General features: G+C 37.2%; 1 protein-coding gene and 1 long non-coding RNA gene across 32 annotated transcripts in view; both read right to left on the reverse strand.

Annotated features, from left to right (window-relative positions):
• The window catches only part of LOC139361989 (uncharacterized), a 28,946-nt gene extending 17,072 nt beyond the window's left edge, over positions 1 to 11,874 (reverse strand). Inside the window, exon 1 of the long non-coding RNA XR_011620128.1 lies at positions 669 to 11,874. This is a non-coding gene — a long non-coding RNA (uncharacterized lncRNA). The remainder of the gene's footprint in view (positions 1 to 668) is intronic.
• Positions 1 to 23,116, reverse strand: part of LOC105483059 (fragile histidine triad diadenosine triphosphatase) — a 1,492,666-nt gene that overhangs the window by 1,333,700 nt on the left and 135,850 nt on the right. The window lies entirely within an intron of this gene.

The following is a 23,116-nucleotide window of genomic DNA, read 5'->3' on the forward strand; positions in this document are numbered from 1 at the left end:
AACAAAATAAAACCGAAAAATGAATTCATAAAATGACAAAAAGAAGTTCATTCACTTGCCCTTCAGGTACATATCATACTCATATGAACAAAGTTATATATTCTCCCTACAAAAATCACATTTAAATATGTGATTTAAAGTATTTTTTGCTAAGTATTTTTATTTCTTTCCCCAAAATTATTTGTGAAATGGAACATGTCCTATATATCAATAAATATGTCATTTAAAATAAATAAAATTTTAATTTAAAATTATCATCAAACTCTTAAAGCATTTCATTTTTAAAAAATAAATTTACACTGGAATTGAAGTCAAACATTTAAAAGAACACACAAAGCATTCTTATTACAACTAATCTAAATGGCTGATTTGGTAAGTTTTAGAGCCTTTTAATAAAACCATATTTTACTCAAGTACTATTTAGTTAGAGCTTTATCAAAATATTTAATTACAAAATAATTAAAACAATTATGAAATAATATCTATGATGTTCAGGTAAAACTATGCACAATATAATCAAATCCTTAGCATGAAGCCATTCAATTTGTCATTTAGAGATCTGTTCTCTGAGCCCACTCCAGTTTAAAATAGTTTCCTCAGTAAACATCAAATCTGCCCTTCCTCCCCTTTGCCCTCAGAATTATTAGAGCATAATGTAATTCTTTTACCAGCCTTAGGAAAACACTACTGGAATGCATGAGCCAAAATGTAGAGATGAAACGGAAACTGAAAAAAAAAACTTTTTTAAAAATGCAAAATCAATTACTATTTTTAATAAGTAGAAATGCTTTTGTGCTAAGAAAAGAAAAATTGCCCAGAGACAAAATAGATGTTCGATATTATAGTGCAGTAATGAGTACATTTACATGTAATTTTCTGAAATTTATGTCCAAGACTAACTGCAAATAGAATTTAGTATCAACAGGAGTTTACAAAACCCATTCATTTTTCCTCTAATCATATTGAATATTTAAGGTGCTTGATTAGATTCAATTATTTTTCTTTTGGAGCCAACAAAGAGCCCTGACAGCTTTGAAAGAGATGGATTAATGGGGTATTTCCCACCAATGGGGAAACATTCCCGGCTCCCACAGCAGGAAAAAAAAACAATGAGAAAGTTCATGCCAATTCACACGCATGCCACTGAATGAAATCTGCAGAGAACTCAGAGAAGGTCAGCTTGTCAAAGGATCACTGCAAAAAGCAGAAGAGGCAGAGACCCAAACTTAGTAGGACTTTGTGGCCTCCCAGCTCACAAGTCTGCTTCTTCATTTCAAGGCAGCCTGGAGAGAAGCATTTGACAAAGATCTATCTCCCACTGCCCAGAAAAGATTAAAAGAATATGAACCCTAGCAAATCTCCCAGTACTTGGAATTGAGAAATAGAAAGGGAAATGTAGCTAATTTGCAGTAGCCCTACTTCCTTGTTCAGATTTCCCGAAGCATAATAAAATAAGAGAGGCTGTGTCTCCAGGGTTCCACTTCCAGCTGTGCCGCACAAGTTGGAAAAAACAAGAAGGGACATGTTACCTACTCACACCAAACTGCCCCTCCTGCTGCCATTCTTCCAACTCATTCTAAGGGAGGTTGTGAGCCCTCTCTGAAATGCTTTAAAAAGAAGCTATATTCCTAACTAGTCAAGGAGATTTAGGTGAATTCCTGGCTGAAAGCAGAATGAGGAAAAAACTGTTCTCTCAAAGTGCCCAATCTTTGATGCATTATGTTTTTCTGTCTGCTAAAAGCATCATTGTAGCCTTTTAATTAAATTTTCAAATTCTGGTTTGATGGTCCATGTTAAACTCAATTTGGTCAATTCAGTGCACCATCCACCCAGATATTCCTCCCTCTGAGACTTCCGGTAGAATCCTTCCTTGCCTCTTCCTAATTTCCAGTCTCTGCCTCTGTCATCATGTGACGTTCTCCCCTCATCTGTCTGTATCACTGTGTCTTTTCTCCTCTTCTACGAGGACGCCAGTCACATTGCATTAAGGTTCCATTTTAACTCCATTATGACCTCATCTTAACTAATTACATCGGCAATGACAGTATTTCCAAATAAGGTCACGTTCTGAGGCAATGGGAGTTCAAACTTCAAATATCTTTTTGGGGGCACACAAGTCAACCTATTCTGTACAGGGCACACAATTCAACCTATTAACACTCCCATATTAAATCAATCACCAAGCTGTGAGCAGACACCTAATACCTCTCAAATCTGTCAGCTTCTTTCTATACCCACCACTACCCTGAATCCCATGCAATTGTCTCACCTGGGTAATTATAAGAGCTTCCTAAATCCTCCCCTCATTTTTGCACTGCTTCAATAGATTCTTTAAAAAAAAAAAAAATGCTTATTGAAATTTAAGCGATATACAGGAAAGTGCATAAATCATAATGAATTTTTAGAGTATACATACCCACTTAACCATTACCCAAATCAAGAAATATAATATTACCATCATCCCAGAAGCACACCTCATATCCCTTCCCAATTAAGTTCCTCCTGCTCCAGCCCGAAGGAAACCATTATCCTGACCTCTAACAACATTGATTAGTTTTACATGGTTTGGGATTTTATATGAATGGTAACATTCAGCACATGCTTTTGTATCTGTCTTCTGCTGTTAGAATGATCCTTGCTGTTGCAACTACAAGTAATTGATTCATTTTCTTTGCTTTATAAATATTTCATTATGTGACTATATCCTTTTATTTATTCATTCTAATGTTGATGACCATTCAGATTGAGTTCCATTTGGAAGGGCTATAAAAATAACGAAGTGACGAACATTCTCATATTTTTAGCATATGTCTAGTAGAAGTGAAAGGTCATAGTGCCTATAATTGTTTTTCACTAAATATTGCCAGTTTTCTAAAGTAATTGTATTAATTTTTAATCCCACAGCACTGTATGATAGTTCCAGTTGCTTCATACACTTGCCAACACTTAGTATTGTCAATCTTCTTTCATTTTAGTCATTCTGATGAGTGTCCAATGGTAGCTCATTGTCTCTAATAACTAATTATGATAAGAGTTTTGTAATATGCTTTTTAGCCATGTGACTATCCTCTTGTGTAAAGGGCTTTTTCAGATTCACTGCCCTTTTTTCCAGTGGGCTATTTTTCTCCCATCCAAGTATAATCAAGCCCATCCCTACTTAGCTCCCGAGATTGGACAAGATTGGATGCGTTCAGGGTGGTATGGCCGTAGACTATCTCTTTTTCTTACTGATGTGTAGATGATATTTATATGATCTGAATACTAGTCCTTTGCCAGATATATTGCAATTATCATCTCCCATTCTGTGGCATGGCTTTTCTCTCAGCTAATGGTGCCTTTGGTTCATAAACTTTCCATTTTGATGTACTCTAATATGTTTACCTTTCATTTTTTGCTATTGTTTTAAAAATAGTTTTATTGAGATATAATTTACATACCACCCAATTCACCAATCAAGTGTATGTGATTCAAAGTTTTTTAGTATATCCACAGAGTTATGTAACAATCACTATAATCCAATTTTAGAACATTCTAATCACCCCAAAAAGAAACCTTGTACCCACTAGCTGCCACTCACTATTCCTCCCAACACCTTCACCCTCACTAAACTCTAACCAACCACTCATCCACTCTATGTCTTTATTGATTTGCCTATTCTGGGTATTTATCAATGGAGTTATATAATATGTGGGTTTTTTGTTTTGTTTTTGTGACTAGTTTCTTTCACTTTGCATGATGTTTTCAAGGTTCATCCATGTTGTAGCATATATAAGTACTTCACTACTTGTTTGTCTAATAATATTCCATTGTATGGATATACCACATTTATTTATCCATTCATCAGTTGATGGTCATTTGGGTTGTTTCCACTTTGGGTCTATTGGATGAAAGGCTGCTTGGATAGTGTTTTTTCATGTCCTGTTTAAGAAATATTTGGGATCCCAAAATCATGAAGATATTCTATGATGTTGTATTCTAGATGTTTTATTGATTTAGCTCTCACACTCAGATCAGCAATCCAACTGGAATTTATATCTGTTTATGATGTGAGGTTCATTTTTCCCTGCCCTGATACCCAACTGATTCAGTACTATTTAATGAAAAGATCGCCCTTTCTTCATTGCTCCACAGTGTCATCTTTCTTAAAATTGAAGTGTCCCTACATGAGTGACTCTATTTCTGTACACTCTATTCTGTTCCATTAATCTATTACTATTTACTTATCATTGTGCAATACCACATTATACTAATTATTGTAGTTTTATAATGAATTTATGAAGAGTTGATAGTATACATCCTGCAACTTTGTTCTGATTCCTCTTCAGAATTATCCTGCCTATTCTTTGCCTTTTGCATAATGGTGTTTTGATTAGAATTGCATGAAATTTAGAGATCAACTTGAAGAGAACAGACTTCTTGACCCTATTGAGTCACCAATTCATAGATATATTGTATCCTTTCATTTATTAGGTCATCTGTAATTTCTCTCAGTAATATTCTGTACCTTTCTCTGTGAAGGTCTAATAAATCTTTTGTTAGATATATTCCTATGTTTTTAATAATTCAAGCATTTTAAGTGGTAACTTTTAAAATACTTTTATTGAGGTAAAATTTACATACCATGAAATTCAACCATTTAGATGTACAGTTTGATGAGTTTTAGTGCATTTATGTAGTCACCTCTACATAGTTTTAGAACACTTCTGTCAATCCAAACTGTTACCTCATGCCCTTTGCAGTTAATCCCCACTCCCTACACCAGGCAACAACTGATTTGCTTTCTATCTCTGTAGTTTTGCCTTTTCTAAAAATTGAATCATATACTATAGACTCTTTTGTGTCTGGATTCTTTCACTTCAAATAATACTTTTGAAGCATATCCAGGTTATTTCAGGTATGGGCAGTTCATTCCTTTACAATGTTGAGTAGTATTCCTTTGTATAAATATACTAATTATTGCTTACCCATTTACCAATTGATAGATACCTAGATTGCTTCTATAATAGCTTGGGATCATTACAAACAACATTGCTATAAATGTAGACATACATTTCATTTCTCTACAAGTTTTCATTTCAAGACCTTGAAGTGGAATTGCTAAGTCTTATGGTAAGTACATGTTTAACCTTTTCAAAAAGTGCCAAATTGTTTTCCAAAGTAGCTGTACCATTCACGTTCCTATTAGCGTTGTTTAAAGGTTACAGTTTCTCCATATCTTCACCAGCACTTCTTATTACCTTTTTTACTTTAGTCATCCTAGTGGGTATAAATTGGTATTTCAATGTGGTATATAATAATATTTCATATTATTCCTCTCCTTTACATTTGCATTTTCCTAGTGATGGTGAGCATTTTTCATGTGATTATTGCCATTAACGTTTATGCTTTGGTTTTTTTTCTTATTTCTGATTTATAAGAGTTCTTTATATATTCTGGATATAAATGCTTTATCAGATATGATTTGCAAATATCTCATTCCATTCTGTGGCTTGTCTTTTTATTTTCTTAATAGTGTCCTTAAAGAACTCAAGTTTTAACATTTTATGAAGTTCAATTTATCACTATTTTTTTCTTTTAGGGAATCTTGATTTTGGTGTTAAACTAAGAAATATTTGACTAATATAAAGTCATAAAAACTTTCTTATATGTTTTCACCTAGAAGTTTTATAGTTTTAATGGTTATATTTTGGTCTGTAATCCATTCCAAGTTAACTTTGTATGTAGTACAGGCTAATTTTTGCATAAAGATATGCAATTGTTCCACCTCATCTTCTCTGGAAAAACAATTTGGTCATAGTTTATCATCCTTTTTATATGTTGCTGGATTCATTTTAAATGGTATCTTTTTAAAATTTCATTTTGTAATTCTTTGTTGCTGGTACATAGAAATACAATTGATGTTTTATACTGACTTTGTATCTAGCATCCTTGCTAAATTCATTTGTTAAATTTACATAATTATATCTTCTGCAAATAATATAATTTTATTGCTTCCTGTCAAATGCTCATATCTTTTTTTTTCTGTCATTCTACATTCACCAGAGCTTTCAGTACAATGCTGAAGAGCAGTGGTGAGAACAGTCACCCTTTTCTTAAATCTAATCTTAGGGCGAGGCTCTCAATATTTCACTTAAGTATGATATTTGCTGTAGTTTTTTAAAAATAGATATAGAGGCTTTATTAAGGATGTTTACTTATAGTCCTAGTTTGTTAAAAGTTCTTATCAGGATTAGATGTTGAATTTTATCATATGGCTTTTCTCCTTTTCTGTTATTATGTTATTTGATTTTTTAACATTACCCTACTACTCACATCTATAATAAATACAACTTTGTCATGACATATGTTCTTTTTCTATATTGTTCAACATGCTATTACTTTGTTTAGGATTTTTGCATTCTTGAGACTTCCAAAATCTCTTCCCTATCTCTTTAGCTGCTGCTTTCTATTGAGCTTTTAAGCTTTTCAGGTCTTTGCCATTTACAAATCAACAAATGCTTCAAAAAGAAAAAGAATGAGAATGTTGAAGTCACTTCAATGCACCTCCTCCCTCCAGGGTTCTGACCTCTCAAGTCCTGGATGCCTTGGGCCCTTCAATACCTTCAAACACATTATCTTCTCTTTATTTTGGTTAGCTTTTCTAGTTATTCTGTTGGTGGATTATTAGCTACTCTATCATTACTGGAAGCAGAAATTCATCTTTTATAATATAAACTAAATCATATTATTCTTCCTCCTTGAATTTGCTTATGTGCTTATAAAACCTCCATATTCCCTACTATGTCCTATAAGAGTCTAGTGATCCAGACCTAGCCTTTCCCTCCATCATCTCCTACCACTCACTCCCTTGTTCACTCCTCTCCCACCATATGTATCTACTTTCTGTTCCTCTAACCCCACTGGGTTCATTCCCAAATCAGTGCTTTTGCATTTGTTCTTCCTTCTCCCTGGAACTCCCTGTCCCTGATCTTCACATGCCTGCCTCACTTTTGTCAATCTGTCTCAGTTTCAATGTCACCTCTTCAAAGAGGCCTTCTCAAGACAATTTATCTAATCTTGTGTCTCTCCTGCCTGATTCCCCACAAACAATATTTTATACATGAAAGAAACGATAATGAAATTAAGCCAACAGAAATAGGGTTTGAACTTTCCAAAAACCACAGTGTTATCTCCATCCCACTTCTACATCCAACATAAAGAAAGCAACAAACTAAGAATATATAACATCTTTGGGGACCACCTTTGTACATTATAATACAGATCTTAAGAGTATAATCTTTCTCTGGAGTGTGACAAACCTAAATCACGGCTACATCACTTTCCAGAGGTATAACTTCCAGCAAGGTTCTCAGCCTCAGTTTCCTAAACTATAAAATGGTGATAATGATAGAATCCATTTGATAGTATTGTTGTAATTATAAAATAAATATTATTTTGTATGCAAAGTGCTTAATACAGTGCTGTGTCATAAAAAGTGTTCCATAAACAAGAGCTATTGTGATGACTGACAATAATGCTCATGATGATAATGAGGACAAAAACAATAAGGCTCTGGAGCATCTGGTAAAATGCTAACTAATTCAATCAAACACACACAGATATAAACACACACATACACACAAAATTAAATATTGTAATTCATCACCACCAAGTAGATGCAGCCTTTATCACTTGCATTGGTAGATTTGGCAGAGACTTCATTGCTTTGATTTCTGTACTAGGTAAGTTTGGTGGCAAGAAATACAGGCCAGTCCTAGTAAGTCTACTCAAAAATAAGAAAAATGAAAAGAATACTATAGTATCTCACAAAATTGAAAGAAGAATGGAAACCCAAGCTTTGTGAAGAAGGAAATTAAGGTAACTCCAGAGAACTGAGAGGCAGGAGCTTAGAGACCTCCCTCTAGAGCACTGCTATTTAAATGACTAAAATACCATTAATAACTACTTTTTGCTCTCAATTCAAAATTCAAAATTCTTAGAAGAGAGAATCTGATTGGCATAATCAGATACCTACCCCTAGACCAGTCATCTCTTCCCAAGATAAAAAGTCAAACATTATGGTCTCAGTTGCTGGGAGCCCACCTCTGTGAATCAGGGGACAGTGCCCAGAAAAGAGTTTTGTTTCAGTACCAGAAGGTCATCCCAAGAAGTATTATTATAATCGGAGGGACTCTATCTAAGATGGGCTTTCTCTAAAAGAAGCCATTTTGTTCTACTGTGTGCCCATCCAGAATAGTAGTGACCAAGTTATGCACCATTAGCTGCTTGGGAGGGAGTTAATTACAAATTAAATATAATTGAATCAGTGAGTCTGCTTTCAAGTCCTCTAAATAGAATAACAACATGCTACCTTGTAGAGCCAATTTTGCAAATCGAAGCTGAATCCCTTGCTTTCTATGAAGATAAAGAGCCTCTGTGACATTTTTAAAGTATAGATATAAGCTTCAAAAAATTTTGCAGGGCAAGTCATCAAAATCTGGGAGAAAATATATTGGAAAATGTGCTCCAATAGGAGCCAGTGAAGGAATCTTATGAGGGAGTATAAAATATTAATATTCACCAATGCCAAGAAAATTTTCATACTATGCAGTTATCCAAAATGTGACTACTATCTTTGATTTCACAATTCCTTTCTACTTCTCTAACACAAATTGTTAGTGACCCAAAATGCTTGGAAAGAACTACAAAATACAGTGAATGCATTCTACTTGAACATTATCTTACCCTGTTGTACCTGCCAAAAGACACCAAGAAAACTGCAAGTATGGCTGCACTGGAAAAAACTGAAATGAGTAGTCATTTGTGAAGTACTGCAAGTGTGGGCAATGGTTGAGAGTCATGGACATTGAGAATATCAACAAAAGAGGAAGAAAAAGAAGATTGGGATGGAGGTAGAAATGATTCCCATGGAATCACTGACATCAGTATACATTCCCTTAGCCTATTATTGCATCAGTGTCTCCTACTGGGAATATTTACTGAACCAGCGGTACTCAGACTTTTTTTCAGCAGGGAAAAAAATTTATTCAACATTTGGAAGACTGGCATAGGGCATCCAAAGTAGGGGTACAGCATGGTGAGAAGGCTCTTGTGTCAGACGACCAGGTCCATTCCCAGTTCAATATATACATACACAATATATACATACTGTGGTAAGATATCCATAACATAAAATTTACCATTTTAACCCTTTTGAAGTGTACAGCTTGGTGGCATTAAGTACATTCACAATGTTGTGGAACAACTACCTGTATCTAGTTCTAAAACATTTCATCAACTCCAAGGGAAATCCTATACCCATTAAGCATACATTCCCCGCTTCCTCCTTCCTCCAGTGCCTGGCAGCTACTCATCTGCTTTCAATCTCTATGGATTTGCCCATTATGGGCATTTCATATAAATGGAGTCTTATAATAGGTGACCTTTTGCTTATGGTTTATTTTACTTAGCATGTTTTTAATGTTCATCCATGTTGTAGCATGTATATTTTACTTCAGTAAAAAAAAAATGAATACAATTGTAAATATTTGTTTGAAACACATAAAAGAAACAGTTAAAGGGAGTGAGCCTACTTACAGAAGACTTGAACTCTGGGGCAAGGAGAGATGAAAAGGGGGACTAGGATAGCAATTGTCATTTCAAAGATTCGTTGTGTGTAAAGAGACTAAGCTTTATTCTATTCAGCCTCACATTATCCCCACCCCACCCACCACCCCGCTGCCGTAACCAAGGACTACATACTACAAGAAGAGAGATTTCCATTTGACGTAAGAAAAATCTTTCAACAGTGTTATTCAAAGACAGAATAGATTGTTTTTATAAACAATGAGTTCCACTTATTTGGAGGTATTCAATTATAAATGGAATATTCCCTTGGCAGAAATCTTTAGAGAAGCAAGCATCAGATAAGACTGATCTTAATCAGTAGTTCCTAAAAGCCAATCAACAAGCGCATGCCAGTACACGATGAAGTTTTCATTCGCTCGTGGTGAAACGCCAAAAACAAAGAGGTTTTTATAAAGCTAAATATATATTTAATTATTTTAATTCCAAGATTATGCCTTTCATTCTTTTAGTATCAAAATAACCCCCCAAAATAGTGAATGGTAGTTTTCATTCATGCTCTTTGTAGGGGCAAAACTTCAAGGTGACAAAGAAAAGTCAGCCCTTTGTTTTGGGGGGAAATTGTCCTAATCTCAAAGTCTGAGAATCATTTGATAGGTAATTGTTAAAACATTTTCAAAATTCCAAGAACCCGTGTTTATGACCAAGGATTGTTATGAAAGTTGTTTTTGTTGTTCATTTTATCCACATTTCAACTGCATGTGCAAGGAGTGGAGCACCTCCCAAGAGGATTTTCCCCAAGGCTTCTGCCTTTGTAGGGGTGATCTGAAATGATACAGAATTTGAAAGGATTTCCAGTCTCACAGGTATTTATATTACATTTAAAAAGAGAGAGCTTGCTTTAGAGATGTTTATCCAAATTCACCACAGAGTCAATGGGCCAAATTCCAAATACCATGGGCCTCCCAGCAGGTGTCAATTTTACTGGGCGAGTGTGTTTGGGAGAAAAAGTTTATGTGCATGTGTGGCTGTGAATGTGTGTGTGTAGAGATAAAGAGAGAGGGATATGAATGAACAGATAGAGGCACCAACAATCACAAGAGGGAAAGAGATGATGTATGTTTAGAATTATATCTGAGGACTGTCTAAGGATAAACAAAAAAAAGGTTTTTCCCCCTTTTTGTCACCCTTGTTAAAATCAACAGGAAAAATGTGAAGGTACCAAGTTATTTTACTGTCAGGCACCAAAAGAGTAAAAATTGATGACATCACTCCATACAAAACCCCCAGAGCTTTCTGATTCTGCTATTTATGCTTTCTCCTGCAACATCTCCATTTGGATCCTGCTGGAAACACTTTTCTTTCTGTCACTCACAATCTGTCAAGACAGCATTATCTTCTGTGGTTTAAAAACAGAAACTCCATTTAACTTCGTGGTTGATAAAGACATCTCATTCACATCCCTTAACTAACAATAATTATTCTAATCTGCCACATAAAGACAAGAAAAAAATATGCACTTACATTTTGCAGCTGGTTTTGTATCAAGGAACACATGGAAGAGAAATGGTCCCACTCTTGCAATAAAAAATAACGTATTAAGCAAAAAATGGACCTAACATGAATGTATGCTTTTGGTACATCCTCTTTACATGCCAATCGGTGAAGCAATTAGGAGTTTGGGCTCTCAAAACATACTTGGATTCCAATCCTGGATTTGCCTCTTATGTAATTTAAGAAGGCAAGACACGTAACCTTCCTAAGTCGTCTTCATCTGTAAAATGGGAGCATATATCAATATCTACCTCATAAGATTAAATTAGATAATCAATCTATGTTAGCTGCTGTTACTACTGTTGTCCTCCTCCCACTCCTCCTCCTCATCACCACTATCAACATCAAATCAACGTATTAGTTAAGGTTCTTTGGGGCCAAGCAACACAGATCATCCTGCCTAATGTTAGCAAAATAGAAAAGAGATTTACTGCAAGTATACAGAATAGTGCCTAAAAATCAAAGTAAAACTAAATGAAGCTTAGAACCGACAAGAGGCTGGGTGCAGTGGTTCACACCTGTAATCCCAGCACTTTGGGAGGCCGAGGCAGAGGGATCACTTGAGTCCAGGAGTTTGAGACCAGCCTGGGCAACATGGCAAAACCCAGTCTCTACAAAAATGTAGCTAGGCGTAGTGGCGCCCATCTGTAGTCCCAGTTACTAGGGAGGTTGAGATGGGAGAATTCTTTGAGTCTGGCAGGTGGAGGCTGCAGTGACCCGCGATCATGCCACTGCACTCCAGCCTGGGCAACAGAGTGAGACTTTGTCCAAAAAAAAAAGAAGAAGCAAGAGGAGTCAGTTTCCCAGGAACTCATGGTCAGTTAGTTCTTCAGGCTACTATCATCAGGAAGAAACAGCAACAACCATTTTCCATCCTTGGGTCAATGTACTCAAGATTCAGAATCCTGAAAAAAAGAGTGGTGGGCTGGGGGTTGGCAGGGGAGTTGAGACTTGGGCACTGCCTTTGGTCACATGACCACTGCTTGGCCAGGAGAAGGCAAGGTGTTTGACAGCTCCAGTAATACTGTGTTCAGTGGAGAAGGCTATTCCCCAAGGGCAAAAACCACTTTATAACTCAAAGAAATGGAGTACAGATACTGAGAAGGTACAAATACCAAGAATTATTATTCTTACATCATGACATCCCAACAACCTACTATGTCAAGCTCAATTAAGTCTGCACCCTCTTCTCTATCATCCTTTCTATTTGGTAATTACTCTTTTAATACACGTTTTTAATTTTCAAGTTGTTGTTAAAACTTAATTTGAGAAAAGCAAAAAGGCCCCAGAGCTCTAAAGTATACATGTCCCTTTAAAAAAAAGATATATATATATATACACACACTGCTTGCTGAAAATAAATTATTTTGTTAAAAAACTTCCCTATTAGAATTTCCAGAAAACTTATTGCCTTTATGTTCAAGTTATTTAGTAGTAATCTGTGCTATTAAGAAGCACATAAAGCACCCATTGAAAAAGTTATCTGAAGATGATTTAGAGAAATAGTTTGTTCTCTTATAAAGAAATCTGTTTTATGTTTTAAGTTCAATAAGATGATATTTATGCTCAGAAATTAGGGTCAAAAGCAACATCTTGTTTTGATAATTTTTTTGTGGATGATGATGTGTTAGTGAGAAAGGATTGACAATAAAAGCAAGAGTGTAAGAATAATAAAAATAAGTAATAACGAAATACATGACCTACAACTTCATTAAAATTTTCTTCCAGCTTACTAGCTGAACAAATCCCAAACAATAAAAATATACAGAGTCTGATTAATTTGGAGCCCTAAACAACTCTGTAGCTCAGTGAAAACATTTCTCATAAAGCCCAGGGCCCTGAGGGCACACAGAGCTAAGACAAATCCCAGTGTGGTCCATCCTTAGCAGCTGTGTGACTCTAAGCAACTTACTAATCTGCCAAAATACCCAGGTCTCACCTCATCTGTAAATTAAGTAAATAATGTGGTGGGATGTTTTGAGAATTTGACATAATGCGTGGAAGGGGCTTGACACTTTTTCTGGCAAACAGTGAGCATGCAATGATAAACTTTTATAATTCTATGTGTGGAGAGAGAGACAGAGAGACCGAGAGAACACACGAAAGAGCAAGAAAGCAGTAGTTCTCAACAGGGAGTGATTCTGCTCACCAGAGGACATTTGGCAAGGTCTGGAGACATCTGTGTTTGTCACAACCTGGAGGGTAGAGGGTGCTTCTGGCATCCAGTGGGTAGAGGCCAGGGATGCTGCTTACAGGGAAGCATCTTACAATACAGATGACAAGCCCCCACAACAGAATTATCCAAGCCAAAATGCCAATAATGCCAAGGTTGAAAAACAGAAAGAGATTGAGAGAGAAGCAATGTGATATAATGCAGAACCTGTAACAGATTTGGAAGGAAAGGTATATTCAAAGCTGGGATGGGAGAGTAGATCGGAGCAGATTTGAAATTAGACAGGCATCTGCCACATGTAAGCTATTGAGGAAGTACTCTGAGCCTGAGGATTCTCGTTTGAACAATGGGCATAATATGTAATATCATCTACCTCAAAAGGTTGTCAGCAGGCATGATATTTACCCCTGACCAAATCATTACAGATGCCCACTACGTATAACCAGTAGGACTTCACCAGTGTGTACATCCACTGACAACCCTAATAGTTAGGTACACGTAATAAATAAATGGTTACTAGTCTTGTTATATATTAGACCAACAGCCAGGTTTGAAGTTTGACTCTGATATACTGGAAATGCTTGAAAGGGTTTGTTAAAATCAGCAAGAATTAGTGCCCTCTTATAAGGAAGTCAACAGCAACTAGACTCCAAGCTCAAATGAGTTTTCCCTATAGGTTAGGTGTCCTCAACTTGGGATCCTTAAAATCTCTGAAATTAAAAAGAAAAAATTACACATATGCACATATATACATGTATGTATGCAAGCAAGTGTGTGTGTGTGTGTGTGTGTGTGTGTGTGTTTGTGTGTGTGTGTATTATTCTCTGAAGAGGGGTCCAAAAATGGCGAAGCATCACTGGGTTAGAGGTATACAGTTTTCAGTATAAAGTCATAACCAGGATGCAGTAGAGTTTCTGAAGATATCATTCTAATGTGAAGGAGACAGTATTTGGAAATAGTTATGAACTCAGATCTGGGCGTTTGAATTCTGCCTCTGTCGCTTACTGTCTGTGCAACCTTGGGTAACTGACAGAACAATAACTTCTTGGAGTCTCACCTGCAAAGTTGGAATGCTCGTAATATCCACCTAAGAAGAATCTTAGAGCAATAAAATTAGATAATTCCCGTATGGTATTCAGCACAGCACTCAACACATAGTATAGAAGTCCCCAGTTATCCACAGGACAGATGCTTCAAGATCCCCAGTGGATGCCTGAAACCAAGCATAGTACTATGTTTCTCCCATACATGATACCTATAAAAAAGTTTACTTTATAAATTAGGCAGAGTAAGATATTGACAGTGATGGCTGATGATAAAATAGAGCAATTATAACACTATGTCAGCATCACTACTCTTGTGCTGGGGACGTTATTAAGTAAAACAAGGGTTCCTTGAACACAAGCACCATGATACCATGACAGTCGATCTACAACTGAGATAATGATTAAGCGATGAATGGACGGGGAGCATCTATAGTGCATATGCTGGACAAAGGGATGATTCACATCCTCACAATGGAGCGAGACAGCATGAGATTCCATCATGCTACTCAGGACGGTGTGCAATTTATTTCTGGTATTTTATAGTTAATATTTTTGGACCACAGTTGACCATAGTTAACTGGAACCACAGAAAGCAAAACTGTGAATAAGGGGAGACCACTGTACATGAGCACTAAGAATTAGATAATGCAATGAAAGTATTTGCAAAGACTATTACATTCAGAGGGTGGTGAAGGTTTGAGCCTTCTCTAACTACATATGGCACACACTATCAGAAAAATGGCAGGGATTCATCAATTATTCTATCCATTTACTACTAGCTCAGTCAGAGGATCCACTAATTCTGAGACATGCCCTATACAATAATACCTATACTATGTTGAAAAGTGGCAGAAGTAGCTGTGAATCTGGTCACAAAACCTCTTTTTATACAAGAAAGCCTCATTCAAACTTCCTCCTCTGACACATTCTCAGGGACCCCTTCTGAGATTTCCATAAACATGATGTTGTGCTTGACTGTGCATTACTATGGAACAATTCTAAGCCTGTCTCACCTACATATAAGATACAGACTCTGCAAGGGCTCCTTTCAATCTCCTTCATTCCTCCCAGAACCTGTGCAAACAGGATTTTATGCACAGGTAACCCAAATAAAGCAGGGTTGCCTCGAGGCTTGCATCTGCCCAACAACATATTCACAAAGAATGACTCTGTAGGCATTTGCCAGTGCATTGCACAGCAGCACAGCCTAAAATTCTTCCTCACCCATCCATTGCCCCAACCTTAAAGCATCTGCTTTAAAAAAAAAAAAAATTCATCTTTCTCTATCTCTCATTCTAACCTATCCCCACCCAGGATGCCCTCAGTGCCATCCTGCTTTCTCGCTGCCACCACATTTACTGTGCTCATGACACCTGTCCCCTCTCTTCAGGGTATCACTTCTGCAAGGCAGAGAGCCTGGCCTGAATACCTTTCTCTCTTTTGGAAGCAGCCCTCTAGAATTCTGGGTAATGGATTCGCTATCTTGTTCTATAGAGAAGCCCATCACAAGAAATTCCTCCATTCCTGGGTCAATGCTCACTTAACCTTCTTCCAGAGGCCACAGAGAGATGATCTTCCAAGTTTCTCTTACCCCAGAATAGTAGGGAAGAAATAAGGACCTCATCTGCACTCTACCTGACTTGCAGGGCAAAGTCAGTATTAATCAGAGGTGCCCTTTTTGCTACTGACAGACAAAGTAGATGCACTCATAACCAAGAGCTTTTCACCAAACCCTCAGGGCTTTAAATCTTTCTCAAATAAACTGCAATTTGCAAAGAAACGCCCTAAATGATGTTGTGCAAGGAAGTTACAGCAGGCACAGAAGGATGGAGTAACATTTCACCATCTGCTTGTGATAATAATAATGCTTCTACCTTGCAAAATGTCTAATTGATTGTGTGACACAGGCACAAAGATCCTGCCACAATTTCGCCAACGAAAGTTATTCCTAAATTGTACCCTCACAGAGGGAGAGTGCTAAGGTCAGTGGTCCTAAGGACCAATTTTGAGCATGTCAACTTTCTGGTGGCAGAATGATAGGAGTCCTGGGACACAGTTGGGCAAGATCGAACCAACTCACTCTATAATAGTTGCTTTGAGCAATATCCAGCCAGGGACACAGAGAACAGAGAGGTGGGGAATGGATCTAGGGCAGTGTTTTCCACTGGTGGAATGGAAAATGCCTTAAGGTAATATGGATGAACATCTGTCTGGGTTTCCTGTGGAGGAAGCCTGGGCTGCTTTACTCTCCAGGGTGTTGAGCCAGGAGGCTTTATTCTGGTACAGCCACCTCATTGATAGTGAGGGAGCAATGTCTGATACAAGTAGATGTCCGTGCTCTGTGCTAGAAGAGCATAGACTTCGCGGAGTGCCATCTTTTTCTAAAACGGAAGCACTCAGGGCTGAACTGAAGAGGTTGGGAAAAGTGAGCTGGAAAAAAGAGGCCGGGGGCGACAGCTCATACCTGTAATCCCAGCACTTTGGGAGGCCAAGGCAGGTGCATTACCTGAGATCAGGAGTTCAAGACCAGCCTGGCCAACATGGGGAAACTTCGACTCTACTAAAAAAATACAGCCAGCTACTCAGAAGGCTGAGGCAGGAGAATCAATCAAACCCGGGAGGTGGAGGTTACTGTGAGCCAAGATTGCACCACTGCACTCCAGCCTAGGTAATAGAGTGAGACTCTGTCTCCAAAAATGAGAGAGAGAGAAAAGCAGCTTTGATTGCACAATCTTAAACTGCCTTTTCCAGCAGGGAGGGCCCAGGCCCACACTCCTGGTCCCAAACAAATGAAAATCGGACACTTGGCTTACGGCCTCTTGCCTGGGTCTCCATGATCAAAGGGTCACCAACCACTATTGAAAAGTTAAATTACAATCTGGCTTTTAAGAATTACTATATATGCCTAGGTGCAGTGGCTCACACCTGCAATTCCAGCACTTTGGGAGGATGAGGCAGGAGGATTATTTGAGGCCAGGAGTTCAAGACCAGCATGGGCAAATCAGCAACACCCCAGGCTCTACATAAAGTAAAAAAAAAAACACAAAAATTAGCCAGATTTGGTGGTGCATGCCTATAGTTCTAGTGACTTGGGAAGCTGGAGGTGGGAGAATCATCAGAGTCCAGGAACGTGAGGCTGCAGTGAGCTATGATCACCACTGCACTCCAACCTGAGTGAGAGAGCAAGATTCCGTCTCAAAAAAATAAAATTACTCTATATGATTTTTCTATATATACCATGTATTATATACACACAATATATATTTATATACATATATAATATATTTACATAGATAAATAATTTGCATATGCTTTGGGATTCTTGGTACTAATTAACATTAAATCTGAAAAAAATCATCTTTTTATCTTTAAGTGACAAGGAGCTACACATTTCTTTATTGGTAACTGATTATAAACAGTTCCACTCTATTTACAGAGAAAGCTATTTTCTGTAAAATCAATTAGATTTATACTTCATTATTTGTTTTTATTCTTTAATCTTTAAACAAGAAAATCATAGCTTTATTTTCTTTAACTTTTATTTTAGGTTTGGGGGTACATACACAGGTTTGTTATACAGGTAAACTTGTGTCATGGGGGTTTGTTGTACAGATTATTACGTCACCCATATATTAAGCTTAGTACCTGTTATTTTTCCTGATCCTCACCCTCCTGCCACCCTCCACTCTGAGATAGGCCCAAGTGTGTGTTGTATCCCTCTATGTATCCATGTGTTCTCATCATTTGGCTCCCACTTATAAGTGAGAAAATACAGTACTTGGTTTTCTGTTCCTATGTTAGTTTGCTAAGGATAATGGCCTCCAGCTGCATCCGTGTTCTTGCAAAGGACATGACTTCATTCATTTTTAGGGCTGCATAGTATTCCGTGGTGTATATGTACCATATTTTCTTTATCCAGTCTATCATTGATGAGCATTTAGATTGATTCCATGTCTTTGCTATGGTGAATACTGTTGCAATGAATACACACATGCATGTGTCTTTATAACAGAATGGTTTATATGCCTTTGGGTATATACCCAGTAATGGGATTGCTGGGTTGAATGGTAGTTCTGCTTTTAGGTCTTTAAGGAACCATCACACTGTCTTCCACAATGGTTGAACTAATTTACACTCCCACCAACGGTGTATAAGCATTCCTTTTTTTTCCAGACCCTCCCCAGCATCTGCTACTTTTTGACTTTTTAATAGCCATTCTGACTGGTGTGAGACTGTATCTCATTGTGGTTTTGATTTGCATTTCTCTAATGATCAGGTGATGTTGAACTTTTTTTCAGATGTTTGTTGGCCACATGTATGTTTTCTTTTGAATAGTGTTTGTTCGTGTCCTTTGCCCACTTTTTAACGGGGCTGTTTTTCTCTTGTAAATTTATTTAAGTTCCTTATATATGCTGGATATTAGACCTTTGTTAGATGTATAGTTTGCGAAAATTTTCTCCCATTCTGTAGGTTGTCTATTCACTCTGTTGGTAGTTTCCTTTGCTATGCAGAAGCTCTTTAGTTCAATTACATCTCATTTCCAATTTTTGCTTTTGTTACAATTGCTTTTGGTGTCTTTGTCATGAAATCTTTGCCTGTTCCTATGTCCTTAATGGTATTGCCTAGATTGTCTTACAGGGCTTTTATAGTTTGGGGTTTTACATTTAAGTCTTTAAGCTATCTTGAGTTAATTTTTGTATATGGTATAAGGAAGGGGTCCAGTTTTAATCTTCTGCATATGGCTAGCAAGTTATCCCAGTACCATTTTTTGAAAGTGAATCCTTTCCCCATTGCTTGTTTTTGTCAGGTTTGTCGAAGATCAGATGGTTGTAGGTGTATAGCCTTATTTCTGTGTTCTCTAACTGTTCCATTGGGCTATGTGTCTGTTTTTGTACGAGAACCATGCTGTTTTGGTCATTGTAGCCTGGAAGTACAGTTTGAAATTAGGTAGCATGATGCCTCCAGCTTTGTTCTTTTAGTTTGGGATTGCCTTGACTCTTGGGCTCTTTTTTGCTTCCCTATGAATTTTAAAACAGTTTGTTTCTAGTTCTGTGAAGAATCTCAATGGTAGTTCAATAGGAATAACATTGAATTTCTATAAACTGTTTTGGGCCATAGGGCCATTTGTGTGATATTTACTCTTCCTATCCATGAGCATGGAATGTTTTTCCATTTGTTTGTGTCATCTCTGATTTCCTTGAGCAGTATTTTGTAGTTCTCCTTGTGGAGATTTTTCACCTCCCTAGTTTGCTGTATTCCTAGGTATTTTATTCTTTTGTGGCAATTATGAATGTGATTATGTTCCTGATTTGGCTCTCAGCTTGACTATTGTTGGTATATAGGAATGTTTGTGATTTTTGCACATTGATTTTGCATCCTGAGACTTTGCTGAAGTTGTTTATCAGCTTAAGAAGCGATGGGGTTTTCTAGATATAGGATTATGTCATCTGCATTTGAATGTGCTTTATTTCTTTCTCTTGCCTGATTGTCCTGGACAGGACTTCCAATACTATGTTGAATAGAAGTGGTGAGAGAGGGCATCCTTGTCTTATGCTGATTTTCAGTGGGAATGCTTCCAGTTTTGCCCATTTAGTATGATGTTGGCTCTGAGTTTGCTATAGGTGGCTCTTATTATTTTGAGGTATGTTCCTCCAATAAGGATTTTAGTGAGTTTTTTTTAACATAAACAGGTGTTAAATTTTATCAAAAGCCTTTTCTACATCTATTGAGATAATCATGCAGTTTTTCTCTTTAGTTCTGTTTATGTGATGAATAACATTTATGGATTTGCATATGTTGAACTAACTTTGCATCCCGGGGATAAAGGCTACTTGATCATGGTGAATAAGCTTTTTGATGTGCTGCTGGATTCAGTTTGCTAGCATTAGGTCAAAGATTTTTGCATCAATGTTCATCAAGGATATTGGCCTGTAGTTTTCTTTTTTTGTTGTATCTCTGTCAGGTTTTGGTATCAGGATGCTGCTGGTCTCATATGATGAGTTAGGGAGGAGTCCCTCCTCAATTTTTTGGAATAGTTTCAGCAGGAATGCTACCAGCTCTTCTCTGTACATCTGGTAAAATTTAGCTGTGAATCCATCTGGTCCTGGGCTTTTTTTGGTTAGTAGGCTATTTATAACTGTCTAAATTTCAGAGTTCCTTATTGGTCTGTTCTAGGATTCAGTTTCTTCCTGATTCAGTCTTGGGTGGGTGAACGTGTCCAGGAATTTATCCATTTCTTCTAGATTTTCTAGCTTATGTGCATAGAGGTGTTTATAATATTCTCTGATAGTTATTTGTATTTCTGTGAGGTGAGTGGTAATACCCTCCTTGTCATTTCTGATTGTGTTTATTTGAATCTTCTCTCTTTTCTTCTTTATTAGTCTAGCTAGTGGTCTATTTTATTATTAATAATTCTTTCAAAAAAACAGCTCTGGGTTCCTTGATCTTTTTTTTCAAAGTAATTGAACAATTTTACATTTATTAAATTTTACACCAGGAATGTATGAAGGCTCAAATTTCCCAACATCCTTGCTGATGATTGTTATTGTTGTCTGGTGTAGTGGGTGTGAAGTGGTGTCATCTTGTGGTTCTGATTTCCATTTCCCTAATGACAGATAATGCTGAGCATCTTTTCTTTTTTATTATTATTATATTTTAAGTTCTAGAGTACATGTGCACAATGTGTAGGTATGATACATATGTATACATGTGCCATGTTGGTTTGCTGCACTCATCAACCCATCATTCACATTAGGCATTTCTCCTAATGCTATCCCTCCCCCAACCGCCCACCCCCCAACAAGTCCCAGTGTGTGATGTTCCCTGCCCTGTGTCCAAGTGATCTCATTGTTCAATTCCCACCTATGAGTGAGAACATGCGGTGTTTGGTTTTCTGTCCTTGTGATAGTTTGCTCAGAATGATGGTTTCCAGCTTCATCCATGTCCCTACAAAGGACACGAACTCATCTTTTTTTATGGCTGCATAGTATTCCATGGTGTATATGTGCCACATATACTTTATCCAGTCTATCACTGATGGACATTTGGGTTGGTTCCAAGTCTTTGCTATTGTGAATAGTGCCACAATAAACATACGTGTGCATGGGTCTTTATAGTAGCATGATTTATAATCCTTTGGGTATATACCCAGTAATGGGATGACTGGGTCAAATGGTAATTCTAGTTGTAGATCCTTGAGGAATCGCCACTCCGTCTTCCACAATGGTTGAACTAATTTACACTCCCACAAACAGTGTAAAAGTGTTTCTATTTCTCCACATCCTCTCCAGCACCTATTGTTTCCTGACTTTTTAATGATTGCCATTCTAACTGGTATAAGATCATATCTCATTGTGGTTTTGAGTTGCATTTTTCTAATGACCTGCGATGATGAGCATTTTTTCATGTGTGTGTTGGCTGCACAGATGTCTTCTTTTGAGAAGCATCTATTCATATCCTTTGCCCACTTTTTGATGGGGTTGTTTGGTTTTTCTTGTAAATTTGTTTGAGTTCTTTGTAGATTCTGGATATTGGCCCTTTGTTAGATGGGTAGATTGCAAAAATCATCCCCCATTCTATAGGCTGCCGGTTTACTCTGATGGTAGTTTCTTTTGCCGTGCAGAAACTCTTTAGTTTAATTAGATCCCATTTGTCTATTTTGGCTATTGTTGCCATTGTTTTTGGTGTTTTAGTCATGATGTCCTTGACCATGCCTATGTCCTGAATAGTATTGCCTAGGTTTTCTTCAAGGGTTTTTATGGTTTTAGGTCTAACATTTAAGTCTTTAATCCATCTTGAATTAATTTTTATATAAGGTGTAAGGAAGGGATCCAGTTTCAGCTTTCTACATATGGCTAGCCAGTTTTCCCAGCACCATTTATTAAACAGGGAATCCTTTCCCCATTTCTTGCTTTTGTCAGGAGTGTCAAACATCAGATGGTCGTAGACGTGTAATGTTATTTCTGAGGCCTCTGTTCTGTTCCATTGGTCTATCTCTCTGTTTTGGTACCAGTACCATGCTGTTTTGGTTACTGTAGTCTTGTAGTATAGTTTGAAGTCAGGTAGCACGAAGCCTCCAGTTTTGTTCCTTTTGCTTAGGATTGTCTTGGCAATGCATGCTTTTTTTTGGTCTCATATGAACTTCAAAGCAGTTTTTTTCCAATTCTGTGAAGAAAGTCATTGGTAGCTTGATGGGGATGGCATTGAATATATAAGTTACTTTGGGCAGTATGGCCATTTTCACGATATTGATTCTTCCTATCCATGAGCATGGAATATTCTTCCATTTGTTTGTGCCCTCTTTTATTTTGTTGAGCAGTGCTTTGTAGTTCTCCTTGAAGAGGTAATTCACATCCCTTTAAAGTTGGATTCCTAGGTATTTTATTCTCTTTAAAGCAATTGTGAATGGGAGTTCACTTATGATTTGGCTCTCTGTCTGTTAATGGTGTATAGGAATGCTTGTGATTTTTGCACATCAATTTTGTATCCTGAGACTTTGCTGAAGTTGCTTATCAGCTTAAGGAGATTTTGGGCTGAGACAATGGGGTTTTCTAAATACACAATCATGTCATCTGCAAACAGGGACAATTTGACTTCCTCTTTTCCTAATTGAATACCCTTTATTTCTTTATCTTGCCTGATTGCCCTGGCAAGAACTTCCAACACTATGTTGAATAGGAGTGGTGAGAGAGGGAATCCCTGTCTTGTGCCAGTTTTCTTTTTTTTTTTTTTTTTTTTTGAGACGGAGTCTTGCTCTGTCGCCCAGGCTGGAGTGCAGTGG

The sequence above is a fragment of the Macaca nemestrina genome, chromosome 2 (genome assembly GCF_043159975.1).
Source record: "Macaca nemestrina isolate mMacNem1 chromosome 2, mMacNem.hap1, whole genome shotgun sequence".
In the NCBI taxonomy this organism is placed as follows: domain Eukaryota; kingdom Metazoa; phylum Chordata; class Mammalia; order Primates; family Cercopithecidae; genus Macaca; species Macaca nemestrina.